This window comes from Eleutherodactylus coqui, chromosome 10, assembly GCF_035609145.1.
Source record: "Eleutherodactylus coqui strain aEleCoq1 chromosome 10, aEleCoq1.hap1, whole genome shotgun sequence".
NCBI classification, from domain to species: domain Eukaryota; kingdom Metazoa; phylum Chordata; class Amphibia; order Anura; family Eleutherodactylidae; genus Eleutherodactylus; species Eleutherodactylus coqui.
Window position 1 is genome coordinate 87,293,784 of NC_089846.1, and position 17,318 is coordinate 87,311,101.

The 17,318-nt window shown below is 38.9% G+C and overlaps 1 protein-coding gene across 1 annotated transcript in view; it reads right to left on the reverse strand.

Annotated features, from left to right (window-relative positions):
- PCDH11X (protocadherin 11 X-linked) overlaps positions 1-17,318 on the reverse strand; it is a 1,234,289-nt gene that overhangs the window by 118,427 nt on the left and 1,098,544 nt on the right. The gene's annotated exons all lie outside the window — the stretch shown is intronic.

The window sequence follows — 17,318 nt, forward strand, 5'->3', positions numbered from 1 at the left end:
AAGAATGCTGAAAAAGGATGATGATTTGTGTTTTGGAATGGCCAAGTCAAAGTCTTGATCTCAACTCTAAGGAGATGCTCTGTCCTGACCTGAAGAAGGATGTGCACAGAAGGCATCTCAGAAATATTGATAAACTAAAGCACATTTGCAGGATGAAATAATCTAAAATCCCTCCTCAGCATTGTGGAAATCTTATTTGTAGCTAAAGGAAATATTTGGTGGAGATAATTGCTGCAAAAGACGTATTTACAAATTAATTAATTCAAGGGTTCACTTACTTTTTCTCCTTGCTGTGGATGATTCCTAAGTGTGCTCAATAACAGATGCAAATGGTACAATTGTCCATGCGTTATTAGTTACAATGTATTTGTAACTAAATTGTGACTTAGAGAACAATCAAACCCCATTTTATTAGCAATCAGTGCAAAAATCCAGGTCATTCCAAAGAGTTCACTTGCTTTTTCTTGCAACTGTAGAGTCCAATTCCTAATCTCTATGCATATAAAACGTAATGATATTTAAGAATGTATTTACTGACAGGTTTGAATAGAAGGTCTAAAAGCTTAAAGACAAAACATTTGGCGATCCCCCAACTATCTGGAGTCAGCAGCATCGCTGTCGGCTATAGTTTTTAAATATCTCACAATAGTTTGTGTGTTAATAGACTTCAGATCCATCTTATCTTCAGCATCTACATTACTGAAGTATTGGAAAGTGCCGCCGCAGCAGAAAAGTTATTCTAATGTTAACTACTGTTCTTCTGTAACTTTATAGGCCAATAGATCATTAATAATAGACCGCTGGCGACTCGTGACATCTAAACAAAGAAGAAGCAGACATTGCTTTGGCTCGACCAACACAGTCTTCTTCCAAAGTGACAGTCTACTTGTCTTGACTTATTTGCTTAAGAGTTACAATTATAAAAAAACTATATGTTACTTCCTAACAGTGAAACATTTATGTAGATATCTATGTAAACAAATGTGACCTCTTTGGACTATCTCTTTATAAAGGGCTCTGGAATATAAGTTGCGATGCAATGCAGCCATAAATGTTAAATTACCTTGCAGCACTCCCGCAGGGGAAATTGAGCATTACACAAATTCCATAAAAAATCAATGGGCTGTTCGGGCATTGCATGGACATACTAGGTCCTCCAGAGAAAGATAGGCTTTTGTAGGTGTTCTCAGCTAATAGACGGGGATCCTCAATAACTAAAGTGGGTTTTCAGAATTTTTATTGGTTTTTATTATTTATCCTTAATATCAGATTGTTGAGGGTTCAACATCCGGCACCCCTGTCAATCAGCTGTTCGCTGGAGCTGATGTGAAGCATAGCACAGCTGTGTATACTATGCAGGAGCTCAGAATGCTAATGCAGGCTCTGCCCCATTCAAGTGAATCGGACAGAACCTGCCATACAATTCATGCTGCTGTACAATTTGGTCATATCTTCTAGTTTTGGTACACAGAGAAGTTGATAAACAGTTGATCAGAGGAAGTCTCACTCCTGCCGATCTGATGTTGATTACCTATCCCGAGGATAGGTCATCAATTTAAAAAAAGTTCTAGAAAATACTTTAGCTCAGAAGTTCCTGTTAGGCTGTTTGAAAGTGGATTTGACATTCTGTTTAATCCCAACATATTTTGGCATTTGATAAATGCTAGAATTTACCATTTTCAACAGGGACCAATTCAGTTGCACTAGTGAGTCCTTCCAACGTATCCTTGATTCAAGTGAAGCTCCCAGGAAAAAGTCATGTCCTTTGTATTGGGGTAAATTTTTCTTGTCTATATTGAATTTTATAGAAACTTTCATATTTCCAAGTTACAGGCAAAAGCAACATACTAATTTTTGGTCACTCATGAACATGGCAGAGCTATATGCACTGGAATCCACTGAGGTTCCTGACAGTTGTCCTGTGTAAAAGAGATTTAACCTAAGACCAGCACCCAGTCAATAGAAACCAGAGCATGTAAGCAATTTACAGGGGGAGGGGCTTCCTATGTCAGCCATCAATACCGTTGTACATAACTTAAAATATGTAAAAAAAATCCTGTTAGGTGAACAATGTAAAGGAGTACCTGCACTCTCAGTTGTGGAGCGATTGTGCTCCATCAGCCATTTCGGGCTACTTCCTGCAGCTGAAGATTGGCTCATATAGTGCTACGTAAGCAGTATATGGGGCTTTTTGGGGCCGTCTTCAGCTGCTGGAAGGAGCCAAAAATGGCCAACTCAGCAGAAGCACTCGAAAGGTGAAAGTGCAGGAGCTCATTAAAAAAAATTTATAAAATGACTGAATTGCTCTTTTCACTCATGTGCCTCCTAAAAAAAACACACACACACAAAAATGGTGAGCAAAAAGTTGCATGTCCCTCAAAAATTGTGCCACTGTGAACTACTACTTGACCCTCAAAAAGCAAGACTTAATACAGCTCCATTGGTGGAAAAATAAACATGTTATGGGTTTTGGAATACAGTGGTATAAATCAAAATTTGTTTACAAGAAGAAAAAGTGTTCAATTGTGTAACAGTAGTAAAAAAATGAAAAAGTACAGTGAATGCCACAAAAACAAACAAACTCCAAAACACCTAATAAAGCAGAATTTCAATTTCTTTTTCTCATCGAAATTAGAAAGCGTTAAACCATGTATTATATGTTCCCTAAGGTCATGCCATTAAGAAAAAAAAAAGTTTTCCCACAAAAAACATAAAGCCATGTTGACAAGAAAACAAATGATCTAGAATGCAAAAATGGAAAAAAATAGTTTGTTCTATAAGATCGGTCAGTAAGGGGTAACGAAAAAATTGGGAGCACACGGAGGCTCCTCAGGTGCACTAAAGGATTTCGTATACAGCCGTACCAAAAAACATCCAAAGTTGTTGGAATGTATATAGAGTTGTTGCCCACTCATAAATTTCGGCTGCAGTACCAGAGGTTTGACCATTCTTTATGACTTCAGTAAATCAAGATACACATTTAAATTTTAATTAATTTTGTTTTCCGGGTACAAAAGAACAATAGAGCGAGGAAAACGTAAATCATGAATTTACCACTGCCAAAACCTCAAGTGATCTGAAACCTCTTATGACTCTTGGAAAGCCTCGACTGCAATATTGATATGAAAACATCAATGAGTGCCAGACTTGTCTAATCCGGCAAGCTGACAGTTTTATAGTCTCTACTTTGCATTTCTATAAATTAATATATGCACAACGGGGTCAAAGTTCAGTGTTCTGCATAATACTAATGCGTTCACCAATTTTATGCATCTTCCAGTATGGGGCAAACCCAGGGTTGCCACCCGTCGAGAAATTCCTGGAAGTCTGTAAAAATAGGACAATTTTTTCCAAGGTCCATGAAAGATTTTAGGTGTGAATTTTTTTAAACCTGCAGGAACTTGAGCAGGTTATCATGACTAATCATCAGCATTTTATAGCTCCCAGTAAACGCTGGTAATTCGTTCATATCAGTATCTGACCTATAGACATTTATGACTTATAATCTATAACATTCAGTATGGTTTTCCAATGTGTCCGTAAAAAATGATGGCTGTCCATGATTTTTGGATACCTTGTCCAGGAAACTGAAAAATAAAGGCTGGCAACCCTGGACACATCCATAAATCCCGGGTGAGAATTGTAGGAGGAATAATGGAGAGTAATTTCTGTCTGTTGCAGAAATGTTACGGACTAAAGCGATACAAATGAACCCTGTTTTCCTGTCGTCGTACAGAATTGCTCTAATTTTATACCTTGTCAATACTTAGACAGTTGACATTATGAAGATCTGTGGTTTGTTGCAAGTATTCTCTTAAAGGCTATTGCTCATGTCTCGGAGAACTTCAAGATTATAGTAATTTTTATTTTTCATGATGATTGGCGGAGATGGTGGAAACTTTTTAGTTTAAAGGAAATTTGTCAGCTGGAACATATTGTCCAAATTGCAAGCATCATGTTATAAAGCAGGAAATGCTGAGCAGATTGATATATAGTTTTGGGGGTTATGATTCAGAATAACTTGTATCTTATTCATTTATATCTCTGCACATTTTGAGATGAAGAGTCCAGTGGGCGGTCCTATAAGTGATTGACAGCTGTTCCTTCATACACAGCTGTCAATCACTGATAAGACCACCTACAGGTTCAGCTCAGGATGTGCAGAGATATAAATGAGTAACACACAAGTTATACTGAATCCTTCTTATTAAACTATATATCAGTCTGCTCAGCTCTTCCTGCTCTATGACATGATGCCTTCAGTTTGGACAATATGTTCCAGCTGACCGACTCTCTCAAAATTGTCACAAAATAAAGAAGTCAAAAGGGCAAGGGCAGAGAGAACGAATATGACAATCACTTGAAATATGGGATAGACTAAGTAGGATGTTTAAAATATAGTTTTAAAAAAGTTAAAGCCTTTGATGGTAGTTCATTTGTTTAATGCATTTAAGAGGTTGTAAAGGATTGGAGAAACATGGCTGCTTTCTTCTAGAAGCAGTGACACACAATTTGATAGGTTGTGTCTGGTATAGCAGCTCAGCTCCATTGAAACGAATGTGGCTGAAGTGCTATGCCACACACCACCTGTGGAGAGGTGTGACAGTATTTTTGGATGAAACCAGCCTTATCTTTCTGATTCTATCCAACCACTTTAAAGAGATTCTGTCATGTTCTCTGGTCAGTGGGGCTGGCTGCATAAGTTTGCAGTAGAGGATACATAGATTCCATTGCAGCTTTTCTTTTGTCTCCACAGAGTCAGATAGAAACTTTCAAAGCGTTCATCCAGGTATTATTCTGACTGCCATTGTGGAGTCGGGAAGGCTTTTTTTTTTCATGAAAATGGGCTAAATTGGCTTCTGCCTCGTTCAATTTTTTTGCCTTCCTCTGGATCAACAAGGGGAGGTGGAAACAAACTGAACTAGATGGACATTGCCTCCCTTCAGCCTAACATACTATGTTACAACATACTATGTCGCTTCCCCCCAATTCTCTCAAGTTAGATTCAGCTCCCAACGCTTTGGATCTGTCAAGTGGGTGGTCTTCACTGCTTACTGTGACTAAATTTTAACTTCATCCATTGACTGCGCTGTTTTCATAACTCCCTCAGTTACGAAAATAGATTAGTAAGCTATATCCGTAGCTCCCATTCACTTCAATGAGAGCTACCAAAATAGCGCTCAGCTGAAGTACTCGGCTCTTTCTGGCTGTTGGCCAGCACAGAACGCTAGATTTTCCTATCTTGGCCAGTAAAAGTCGAGATGGAAATATGCCTATAAAGTTCTGTAGAAGGCAACTCTATCAGAAACAAACTTCATGACCTTATTACTAGAGCTACCATTGTCCTTAAAGAGGACTTATCATATCCTCTGTTCAAGGGGGCCAGCTATATAGCTTTGCAGCTGTGGTCCTGTTGGCTATATCACACTTCTTCTTTTTCCAGAGAAGACCGCCTACTTGACTGATTGAAAACTCTGGGAGCTGAACTAAAGTTGGTGCAGGGAAATAGAACAATATAACCACTTCCCACCTCAGGGCATAAATGTACGTCCTGGATAGGAAGCAGGTGCCTTGAATGGGCACATTTATGCCTTTGGAAGGGCGCAGTATCAAAAACTGAGCCTGTACCATCTGCATCGGAAGACGGTCATAAATGACAGCTGGCCGCCGGCTGCATCAGTAGGGATTAGTGAGAACACCAACCTCTACTGCTAATCAATGTTAATTGCAGCACGTAAAGGGTTCACAGAGGAAAGGCAGTCACTTAATGATGTTATCGTCCCTTCATCATGTAATCACAGAGGTCTGATGGGAAACCAGGGCAAAAAAACCAGTAAAATTATCAAAAAAGCCAAAATGGTACCTATAAAAACTACCGCTTGACAAGGAAAAAAAACAAATCCGCACAGAGCTCCATCCATGGAAAAATAAAAAAAAGTGTTGAGACTTTGAATGCAGTGATGCAAAAAAAAATAGCCTAACATTTAAAAAAAAGGGATTTTATTGTTCCAAAGTGGAAACAATCTGAATATGTGTGTGTATATATATATATATATATATATAGTTTTGAAATTGTCTTAATCCTACCAACCTGCAGAAAAACTTTTAATACCAGTAATGCTGCATAATTGGTGTTGTAAAACCCCCTTCCAAAAAAAAACAATGATAGGATTGAGGTGCACTTTAAAAAAAAATAAATAAAAGTTATATAATACACATTATGTACCATAAAAATGGTAAAAATAAAAGCTACAGTACACCCCGCAAAAAAACAACCCCACATATGACCATGTTGACAGAAAAGTAAAAAAGTTGCAGCTTTTGAAAAATGCAGATGAAAATCCCCTAAACATGATTGCGACTTTAGTCCGAAGTAGGCGGCGTCACCATAAAATAGAAAAATATGGGTAGATTCCCACACGGGGTATTTAGGAAAAGTGCTGGGGTTTGGGGCATCTTTGGGGCATTTTTTGCCCATCCTCCAAAAACTTTCACAAAAAATTGTGTTGAATGAAACGTAAAAAGTTTTCTTCCCTGATTCTTCATTGGGTGGGTGAAAACCAGAATTTACACTATAACAGTTCCTAGACAAGATAGTCATTCTTTTCCTCCAGCCCTGACCTGAAAAACTACTTGTGATCATTTATTTCGAGGGACGCTTTATTATTGTAGACAGCCCCACCTAAGTGCGACAGAAATAAAGGTGCCCCAGTGACGGAGGATCCCGTCTGAACCAGATGCCTTTCATTCATGTCAGAAACAAGGAGTTCAGTATCCTTTAGGATGAAGAGTTAGAATAGCGCCATGCGGGGCTCTTTTTGTAGGGCTTTGAACATCTATTTTTGATGCCGTATATCTTTATGGTGACACGTGCTGCCTGAAAACAGTATTGTCATCAGGATAAGTTAATAATACAACCTGCTAAATTCCTCTAACACTATAGGTGGAGGAGACCTGGAGATGATATTCTGCGCCACAGGAATGTCGGTATTTTATTCTTCAGCATGAATAATTCTACCAACAAAAAATGTTATGAGGTTATTACAGCCCTATGGAAAGTGATGGCATTTATTTCCTGTGTTTTCATTACAATTTCTCTGAATTTTTAAAGCCTTACTTCTTTATACTCAGTTCTGAACCATAAAAATTTTATGAAACATAACATTTATTACCATTCTTTTTCTCTGCTACTATTTTACAGACTATTTTCAGACTTTTGAAGTGAAACCATTAAAGTCTACCTGGTGTCTACCAAAAACACACAATCACCTTGAAAGCAGAGCAAAAGTTCACATAACAATCTAGGTGAGCAGGAAAACTACCGATTCTGTCCTTGAAAGGTTCATTTTGATTTTAATGTGCATTTCACAATATTTATGCAATATATTAGTGTCCAAAGAGGGCAGTATTATAGCAGTTATATTTCTATACATAAACGGCAGTAATATATTAGATATATTTTCGTACCTAAGAGACAGTATTATAGTAGTTATATTCTTGCACATAGGGGGCAGTATTGTAGTAGTTATATTCTTGTACACAGGAGCAGTATTATAGCAGTTATATTCTTGTACATAGATGCAGTATTATAGTAGTTATATTCTTGTACATAGGGGCAGTATTATAGTATTTATATTCTTGTACATATGGGGCAGTTTTATAGTAGTTATATTCTTGCACATAGGGGGCAGTATTATAGTAGGTACATTTTTGTACATAGGAGCAATATTATAGCAGTTCTATTCTTGTACATGGGAGCAGTATTATAGCAGTTATATTCTTGTACATAGGAGCAGTATTATAGTAGTTATATTCTTGTACATATGGGGCAGTTTTATAGTAGTTATATTCCTGTACATAGAGGGCAGTATTATAGTAGTTATATTCTTGTACAGAGGAGGCAGTATTATAGTAGTTATCTTCTTGTACATAGGGAGCAGTATTATAGTAGTTATATTCTTGTACATGTGAACAGTATTATAGTAGTTATATTCTTGTACATAGGGTCAGTATTATAGTAGTTATATTCTTGTACATAGGAGCAGTATTATAGTAGTTATATTCTTGTACATAGGGAGCAGTATTATAGTAGTTATATTCTTGTACATAGGGGGCAGTATTATAGTAGTTATATTCTTGTACATGGGGGGCAGTATTATAGTACTTATATTCTTATACATAGGGGCAGTATTATAGTAGTTATATTCTTGTACACAGGAACAGTATTATAATAGTTATATTCTTGTACACATGAGGCAGTATTATAGTAGTTATAGTCTTGTACATAGGAGCAGGATTATAGTAGTTATATTATTGTACATAGGGGACAGTATTATAGTAGTTATATTATTGTACGTAGGGGGCAGTATTAGGGTTCAGTCAGATGGGCGTTTTTCGCGCAATTTGCGCATGCGCATGTGTCCGGCGATTTTATAAAACCATTGCTTTGCAATGGTATCAGACACATGAGCGCTTTTTATGCGCTCGTCCGATAAATTATAGGACAGAAATCGCAGATCGCACCTATCTGCGATCTGCGATTCCTGTTCTCTTCTCTATATGCGCTCAGTGGGGCCGGCGGCAGCAGCACCGACCCCATTGAGAACATATAGAAGACAAATCATTCTTCTCTGCCACAGCTGTAACAGCTGTGGCAGAGAAGAATGATGTTTGCCCATTGAATTCAATGGAGCCGGCAATACAGCTGGCTCCATTGAAAGCAATGGGCTGCCGGCGAGCGCGGGATGAATTGTCGGGAAGGGCTTAAAAATATAAGCCCTTCCCTGCAATTCATCCAGAAATGTGTAAAAACAAAAAATATATATATACTCACCTGGTCCCGGCAGACGGAGTTCAGCCGCGGCCTGCGGCAGTTCTCCTGAACTGCTCTCTGTAGTATTCAGCAGCCGGGGATTTAAAATCCCCGCCTGCTGAATGAGCTGCCTCTGATTGGTCACAGCCTGACCAATCAGAGGCAGCTCTCACTCACACCCATTCATGAATTCATGAATGGGTGAGTGAGTGCTGCCTCTGATTAGCTCAGCGCAGGGACCAATCAGAGGCAGCTCTCACTCACACCCATTCATGAATTCATGAATGGGTGTGAGTGAGAGCTGCCTCTGATTGGTCAGGCTGTGACCAATCAGAGGCAGCTCATTCAGCAGGCGGGGATTTTAAATCCCCGGCTGCTGAATACTACAGAGAGCAGTTCAGGAGAACTGCCGCCGGCCGCGGCTGAACTCCGTCTGCTGGGACCAGGTGAGTATATATATTTTTTTATTTTTACACATTTCTGGATGAATTGCAGGGAAGGGGTTATATATTTAAGCCCTTCCCAAAAATTAATCGTGAGATCGCCCGCAGCGCATTGCTTTCAATGGAGCCGGCTGTATTGCCGGCTCCATTGAATTCAATGCGCTGGACAGCGCTGCACTACTCCGGCCCGTTTCTATTGAAACGCAGCTAGGAGCAGTTTTTTCGGGCGATTTTTCGGCCCCGGTCACACGAGTTGCGGATGCGCATCCGTCATGCGATCCGCAAATCGCGGGAAAAAACGCCTGTGTGACTAAGGCCTTATAGTAGTTATATTCCTGTACATAGGAGCAGTATTATAGTAGTTATATTCTTGTACAAAGGGGGCAGTATTATAGTAGTTATATTCTTGTGCATAGGAGGCAGTATTATAGTAGTTATATTATTGTACACAGGAGACAGTATTATAGTAGTTATATTCTTGTACATAGGAGCAGTATTATAGTAGTTATTTTCTTGTACATAGGGGCAGTATTATAGTAGTTATATTCTTGTACATAGGAGCAGTATTATAGTATTTATATTCTTGTACATAGGAGGCAGTATTATAGTAGTTATATTAATGTACACAGGAGACAGTATTATAGTAGTTATATTCTTGCACATAGGAGCAGTATTATAGTAGTTATTTTCTTGTACATAGGGGGCAGTATTATAGTAGTTATATTCTTGTACATAGGGGCAGTATTATAGTAGTTATATTCTTGTACATAGAAGGCAGTATTATAGCAGTTATATTCTTGTAGATAGGGAGCTGTATTATAGTAGTTATATTCTTGTACATAGGAGCAGTATTATAGTAGTTATATTCTTGTATATAGGGAGCTGTATTATAGTAGTTATATTCTTGTACATAAGAGGCAGTATTATAGTAGTTATATTCTTGTATATAGGGAGCTGTATTATAGTAGTTATATTCTTGTACATAGGAGCAGTATTATAGTAGTTATATTCTTGTATATAGGGAGCTGTATTATAGTAGTTATATTCTTGTACATAAGAGGCAGTATTATAGTAGTTATATTCTTGTATATAGGGAGCTGTATTATAGTAGTTATATTCTTGTACATAGGAGCAGTATTATAGTAGTTATATTCTTGTATATAGGGAGCTGTATTATAGTAGTTATATTCTTGTACATAGGGGGCAGAATTATAGTAGTTATATTCTTGTACATAGGGGGCAGTATTATAGTAGTTATATTCTTGTACATAGGGGACAGTATTATAGTAGTTATATTCTTGTACATAAGAGGCAGTATTATAGTAGTTATATTCTTGTACATAGGAGCAGTATTATAGTAGTTATATTCTTGTATATAGGGAGCTGCATTATAGTAGTTATATTCTTGTACATAGGGGGCAGTATTATAGTAGTTATATTCTTGCACATAGGGGGCAGTATTATAGTAGTTATATTCTTGTACATAGGGGACAGTATTATAGTAGTTATATTCTTGTACATGCGTCCTCTGCAGGAGTGAATATTGAAGATTACATTTACGGATTCCCTTGAGTTCATGAGCACGGGGATTTTTCTTATATCGCCTGTACTTTATTGGCACACACAGCCAGGTGAGAAGCTGCACCCCCATGACGGCTCTCCAGAAGCTTGGATTACGAATAGGGATGAGCGAGTATACTCGCTAAGGCACTACTCGCTCGAGTAATGTGCCTTAGTCGAGTATCTCCCCGCTCGTCCCGAAAGATTCGGGTGCCGCCGTGGAGCGGGAAGCGGCGGGGGAGAGCGGGAAGGAATGGAGGGGAGATCTCTCTCTCCCTCTCTCCCGCCCGCTCTCCCCTGCTCCCCGCCGCAACTCTCCTGTCAGCTGCGGCGGCCCCCCAATCTTTAGGGACAAGCAGGGAGATACTCGGCTAAGGCACATTACTCGAGCGATTAGTGCCTTAGTGAGTATACTCGCTCATCCCTAATTACGAACCCAGGGTGTTTTACAAGGCTACCGTGGATACTAGGTGCCAGTGGTTTCTCTATCCAGAGAAATCCACTGAGCACGAAGTCCGTACTTACCCACCTGTTTTTCTCTATCCTATATACCCGGGTGAACAGAGACGCTGATTGAGTTATATTCTTCTACATAGGAGCAGTACTATAGTAGTTATATTCTTGTACATAGGGGCAGTATTATAGTAGTTATATTCTTCTACATAGGAGCAGTATTATAGTAATTATATTCTTGTACATAGGAGCAGTATTATAGTAGTTATATTTCTGTACATAGGAGGCAGTATTATAGTAGTTATATTCTTGTACATAGGGGGCAGTATTATAGTAGTTATATTATTGTACTTAGGGGGCAGTATTATAGTAGTTATATTTTTGTACATAGGAGCAGTATTATATTAGCTATATTCTTGTACATAGGGGGAAGTATTATAGTAGTTATATTCTTGTACATAGGAGCAGTATTATAGTAGTAATATTATTGTACATAGGGGGCAGTATTATAGTAGTTATAGTCTTGTACATAGGAGGCAGTATTATAGTAGCTATATTCTTGTATATAGGGGGTGGTAGTTATATTCTTGTACATAGGAGCCATATTATAGTAGTTATATTCTTGTACATAGGAGCCATATTATAGTAGTAATATTATTGTACATAGGGGGCAGTATTATAGTAGTTAAAGTCTTGTACATAGGAGGCAGTATTATAGTAGCTATATTCTTGTACATAGGGGGTAGTAGTTATATTCTTGTACATAAGGGCAGTATTATAGTAGTTATATTTTTGTACATAAGAGCAGTATTATAGTAGTTATATTTTATTACATATGACGCAGTATTATAGTAGTTATATTCTTGTACATAGGGGGCAGTATTATAGTAGTTCTATTCTTGTACATAGGGGGCAGTATTATAGTAGTTATAGTCTTGTACATAGGAGGCAGTATTATAGTAGCTATATTCTTGTACATAGGGGGTAGTAGTTATATTCTTGTACATAAGGGCAGTATTATAGTAGTTATATTTTATTACATATGAGGCAGTATTATAGTAGTTATATTCTTGTACATAGGGGGCAGTATTATAGTAGTTATAGTCTTGTACATAGGAGGCAGTATTATAGTAGCTATATTCTTGTACATAGGGGGTAGTAGTTATATTCTTGTACATAAGGGCAGTATTATAGTAGTTATATTCTTGTACATAAGGGCAGTATTATAGTAGTTATATTTTATTACATATGAGGCAGTATTATAGTAGTTATATATTTGTATATTGGGAGAGTATTACTCTAGCTGTCAGTATTGTACAGATTTTATTCACCATTGTCTTTCCTATTGGGTGGATGACTATGAAAAATTGATAGCTATTCTATCTTAAATGTGTTTTGGTGTTTGTCACTGTTTCATGACAGATGATCCCTCCTATTGATCCTAGTTTATCTATTTGGTAAAATAGAATATAAAGGTGGAATGGCAGGTATATCTTATAGCTTAAAATATAGGATCATAAAAGTCCACAGCAGAGTTGTGACCCATTTCTCGCTCCGAGGCTCGATGCAGTGAATCAGGAGGACATAGTAAGATCGGGTTGAAGCCATCAGATATAATAATGTATTTTTTCTCAATAATAGTGAGAAGTCTGGTACTCTGCCTGTAAAAGCCTCTGTTCTGCATTCTGACAGTAAGCTTTAATCTGGTAATCTTAGAGGAGGGGAGTACAGCCTTGCAGACAAGTTCTGACCTTGCTCTCGACCATATTAAGAATTAATACTTTGCCTCGCCATACAGAAGAGCTTTAATAAAGCTGCCCAAATCCTCTTGCCCACATCTTTAGAAGGGCAGCATCAATCAAAGTTTTCAAATATTTTTACTAATGCAATAGGCGGTCTGGCAAGGAGTTTACAGCTTGGTCTATGGGACATAGCCTTGTTAACTGCAGTTTTACATGTTTTTTGTATTTTAGCAGCGCACATCATAACCTTTCTTGCCTTGGAAACTGCATTTTCTTCAAAAGCATTGTAGAGTAGAAAATTGTGCTAGAAATACAAGCTGACCTCTTGTAGATTAATATTCTATCTTAGAGCAATCTTTCATACTGCCAAAGCTGACCATACACACAGCTTTTTGGGTGACGCTCATCCAGTTGACAGCCATTTAACCCAATTCCACCATATATGGCCAAGGTTAGATGCTTATTTTGATAGCGTGTCGGGAGGCCCCATACACAGAGTTTGTTGGTTGATAGGCATGTTGACTGCTGATTGTCATATGCAATTGGAGAGCTTGTAACAGGGGTGGTGTGTGATATAACATTTTTCTCTTCGCATTTTTCTTTCCCTTGAAATTTTATACGTTTTACTATGTATGTGTATTATTGAAGTACTGTGCACATTAAGGAGATGGAGCCATACTGCAGATGCAAGCCGGAAAGAAGCACACTCCATCTTTGGTCAAAGTGAGCATTGCCTGCAGCTAAGTAAGACATCTGTGGACAGTCCCCCAACATGGGGATTCATTCTGTCTGCAGGGACATCGGTCACCCCAAGAGAGCCTGGTGGTTTTTTAAGAATGCTACAACCAGCAGCAGCCTAAAGCATATTTTTACCAGAAAGCCAGAAGGTAGCCTACAGCATCGCCGGTAAGCATCCATGCAAATCAGCAAGCAGAAGCACATGCTCCTCTCCTCTTCCTCCATTCCCATGTGTTGAAGCTTTTAGCACTTAGTCCCACGGCGTATGGGGTGTGCTGCCTCACCCCAGATCAGTCATATAACAAGTATTAACTGTGTGCCCATGTCTTGACGGTTACATTTACACCTGTTGTACCAATTATTGCAACATTTTCAATATCAGTTCTGCTTGGTTAATTATCGGGTTGGTGCCTAAAATCTTAATTCCAGAACATTAAGCTTTTGAAGTCCAAACTAGAAAGATCCCGCTTCCCCTGCCTGTACGTGGCTATGGCCGACGTCACTTGCTGGCGGCTCGGACTGGACTTTCTTCCCCTCTAGCCACCCAAACTGAGCCCTCATTACCATTACTGGGCCCAGTGCCTACGGGGGCCATTCCTAGCTGATACCAATGTAGGACCACCAACTCCAGGAAGTTACACCATCAGCTAATGAGATGCTGGGTGGTATCCAAAAATGGCTGCCCTTACCGTGTTAATTAATTCCAACCTGATGTAATGTCATTTTTGAATATGCATCTGCATTATGCTGTGTATGAAAGGGGGACTGTATTCTAGCCTGCAAAAGTACCACATATCTGTAGGACAGGTGATACTTACTGGACTACTGGGACCCCTATTCTAAATTCCCATTAGCCACAAGGTTGTGGTAAATGATTCACACTGATTCAAAATTGTTCATCTCATTTCTTTTATTTTTGAATATCTCAACTGTTCTCAAAATTGACCTTTTTCCATGGGATAGGTGAGCATAGTCTGATTAATAGAGGTCGCACTACTAAGATCCCCATCGATCTCGAGAACAGGGGTCCCATAGCCCCGCTTGTCAGCAATGTGGGCTCATTGCACCCACTTGCTGTAACATGCAAGAGATTGAATATAACAGCATTTGCAAACACATGGTGCTGCTCCATCCATATTTTTTAATGGAGCTGATGGGAATAGCCAAGTACAAACACTTAGCAGTCTCATTGAAGATGACTGTAGCTGTACCTCACATGCATGACCACAGGTTCATTAAATCTTATCCTTATTGTGGGGGGTGCAGCAAGCCCACAGTGAGAGGAGAGGGGGGGCACGAGAACCTGTTCTCAGGATCGGTGGGAGTCTTAGGGTGAGAGCCCCCATCAATCAATCTTTTATCACCTATCCTGTGGAAAAACGTCAATTTTGAGAACAGTTGAGATATTTAAAGAGAAAAGAAATGAGATTAACAATTTTGAGATGCAAATAAGGAAGTTGGAACAATAACTCTGCAGCGCCACCTATTGGATGGCAGCATTCCTTCAAATCAATGTACAACTCTTTAACAAGTCTGTAAAACAATGATTGGGAATAGGAAACCAGGCCAGAATCCATACAGAGACAGCTGTTTCGGGGGGGTTTTCCCTCATCAATGTGCAGTAGGTTTTTAGCTTAGCTGGTGAGAGACCTGTAAAGTGGGTCAAGAGGGGTGTTGTCTCTCCATCCAATAGGTGGCGCTGCAGGGTTATTGTTTCAACTTCCTTATTTGCATAAATTACCCAGAGGAGCATGCATGGCCATATAATTCACCTCACTTACCTCCTTGTGGAGAGACAATGTTCCCCTAGTCCACTTACCCCCTAGGTGTCTCCACACACTTTTCGGCTGCACTCCTTAAGGAGAGATGACAACTAGAGATGAGCGAGCATACTCACTAAGGACAATTGCTCGATTGAGCATTGTCCTTAGCGAGTATCTCCCCGCTCTGAAGAAAAGGTTCGGCTGCCAGCGAGGGTGACAGGTTAGTTGCGGCAGTGAGCAGGGGGGAGCAGCAATTTTTGCTCCCGAGCATCTCTAATGACAACCCTTTTGACCCACATCACAGGCCTCTGACCAGCCAAGCCAGAAACCTGCTGCACACCTATGAGGGATAAACAACCCGAAACAGCTGTCTGTGTATAGTTTTCTGGCTTGGTTTCCTATTACCAATCATTGTTATACAGACTTGTTAAAGAGTCGTACATTGATTTGAAGGAATGCTGCCATCCAATTGGTGCAGAGGTATTGTTTCATCTTCTTTATTTGCATAAATTACCTAGAGGAGCATGCATAGCCTTATAAGTCTCCTCACTCACCTCTCAGGTGTCTCCTCACACCCCTTCTGCTTGCCTGAGACTGGTTCATGCTTATAAAACAATGTCATGACTATTTTAATAGAAGCTACCTTCACATTGCCAACATAGATACTGCATATCTAAAAGTTGTCCCACCAGCAATCCCAATACAATCTGCAGACAATACATATCTGATGACTACATTGGGTGGTCTAATGCCCAGCTGTTTTGAAAAGTTTCATAGAAAAGGTTCCTAAATATTTTAGAAGAGAATATGCAACGTGCTTAATTTGGGTCACCATTCAGTTTCTGAGCTCGGATCTAGAGGAATGTGCCTATTTATGCATATAAATTCGGACAATGACTTGATGCAGAAATCTTTTTGTATGACTTCCTTGTCTATGGATGTGCTAAATCATTGAAAACCCTACACGTCAAACTTGATATGGCCCTAGAGAACCTCTTAGATAAGAAATGTAATAAGGTTCAATAAAGCCAATATATTAAGGAGAAGAGTCAACGAACATGATAACCTTCACATAGGCGCATCTGAGGGCAAAATATGAGCAACAGGAAGTCATGCTCCAATTAAATTCTTGTCAAATTAATGTTAATTGTTAGCCGCTTATTGAACAAATTAATTGAAATAAGTGGGTCCTGGGTTAGAAATAGCACATTAAAAATAGCAGGTTAGAAGAACAAGGTTGAGTTTAGGGGTCACGGACAGATGATAGAAAAGTGTCACCAACAAAAAAGTGTGAAAGTTCCCTGAAATATACTGCTGAATGTACCTATTAAGAGGGAAGTTTGTACTTTAATTTGCATGCCAATGATGTGCTCCAATAAACCTGAATGAATTACAATACATAAGCATCATAGTTTTAAGCTCTTGATCTCCTATGCAAGACCCATATTTTGGTTCACAAACATTTCTATTAATTAGTGTTGCTCATCATAATTGACTGGCAGGTAAAATTGGGGCAAATTTTCGCAAAATCTGATCAGGTCAACCTGAACTAATTTTTGGCAAAAATCTAGGAAAAATTGGCTACTTAGTAACAGTGTTCAAAAACTCAAAAAAAGGTGTGAGAAGGAAAAGGAGGAGAAGGAAGAGGAAGGGGAGGAGGATTATTATTATTTTACTGTATTTAGGACCCTTTGGAGGCCAAATTAGTGCGCCTGATTTTTACTCTCATTGACTTTAATGGGAATCGGTATCAGGTCATCTCAATTATTTTTGGTAAATCGAGCCGATCCCTAATTGATTATTTAAA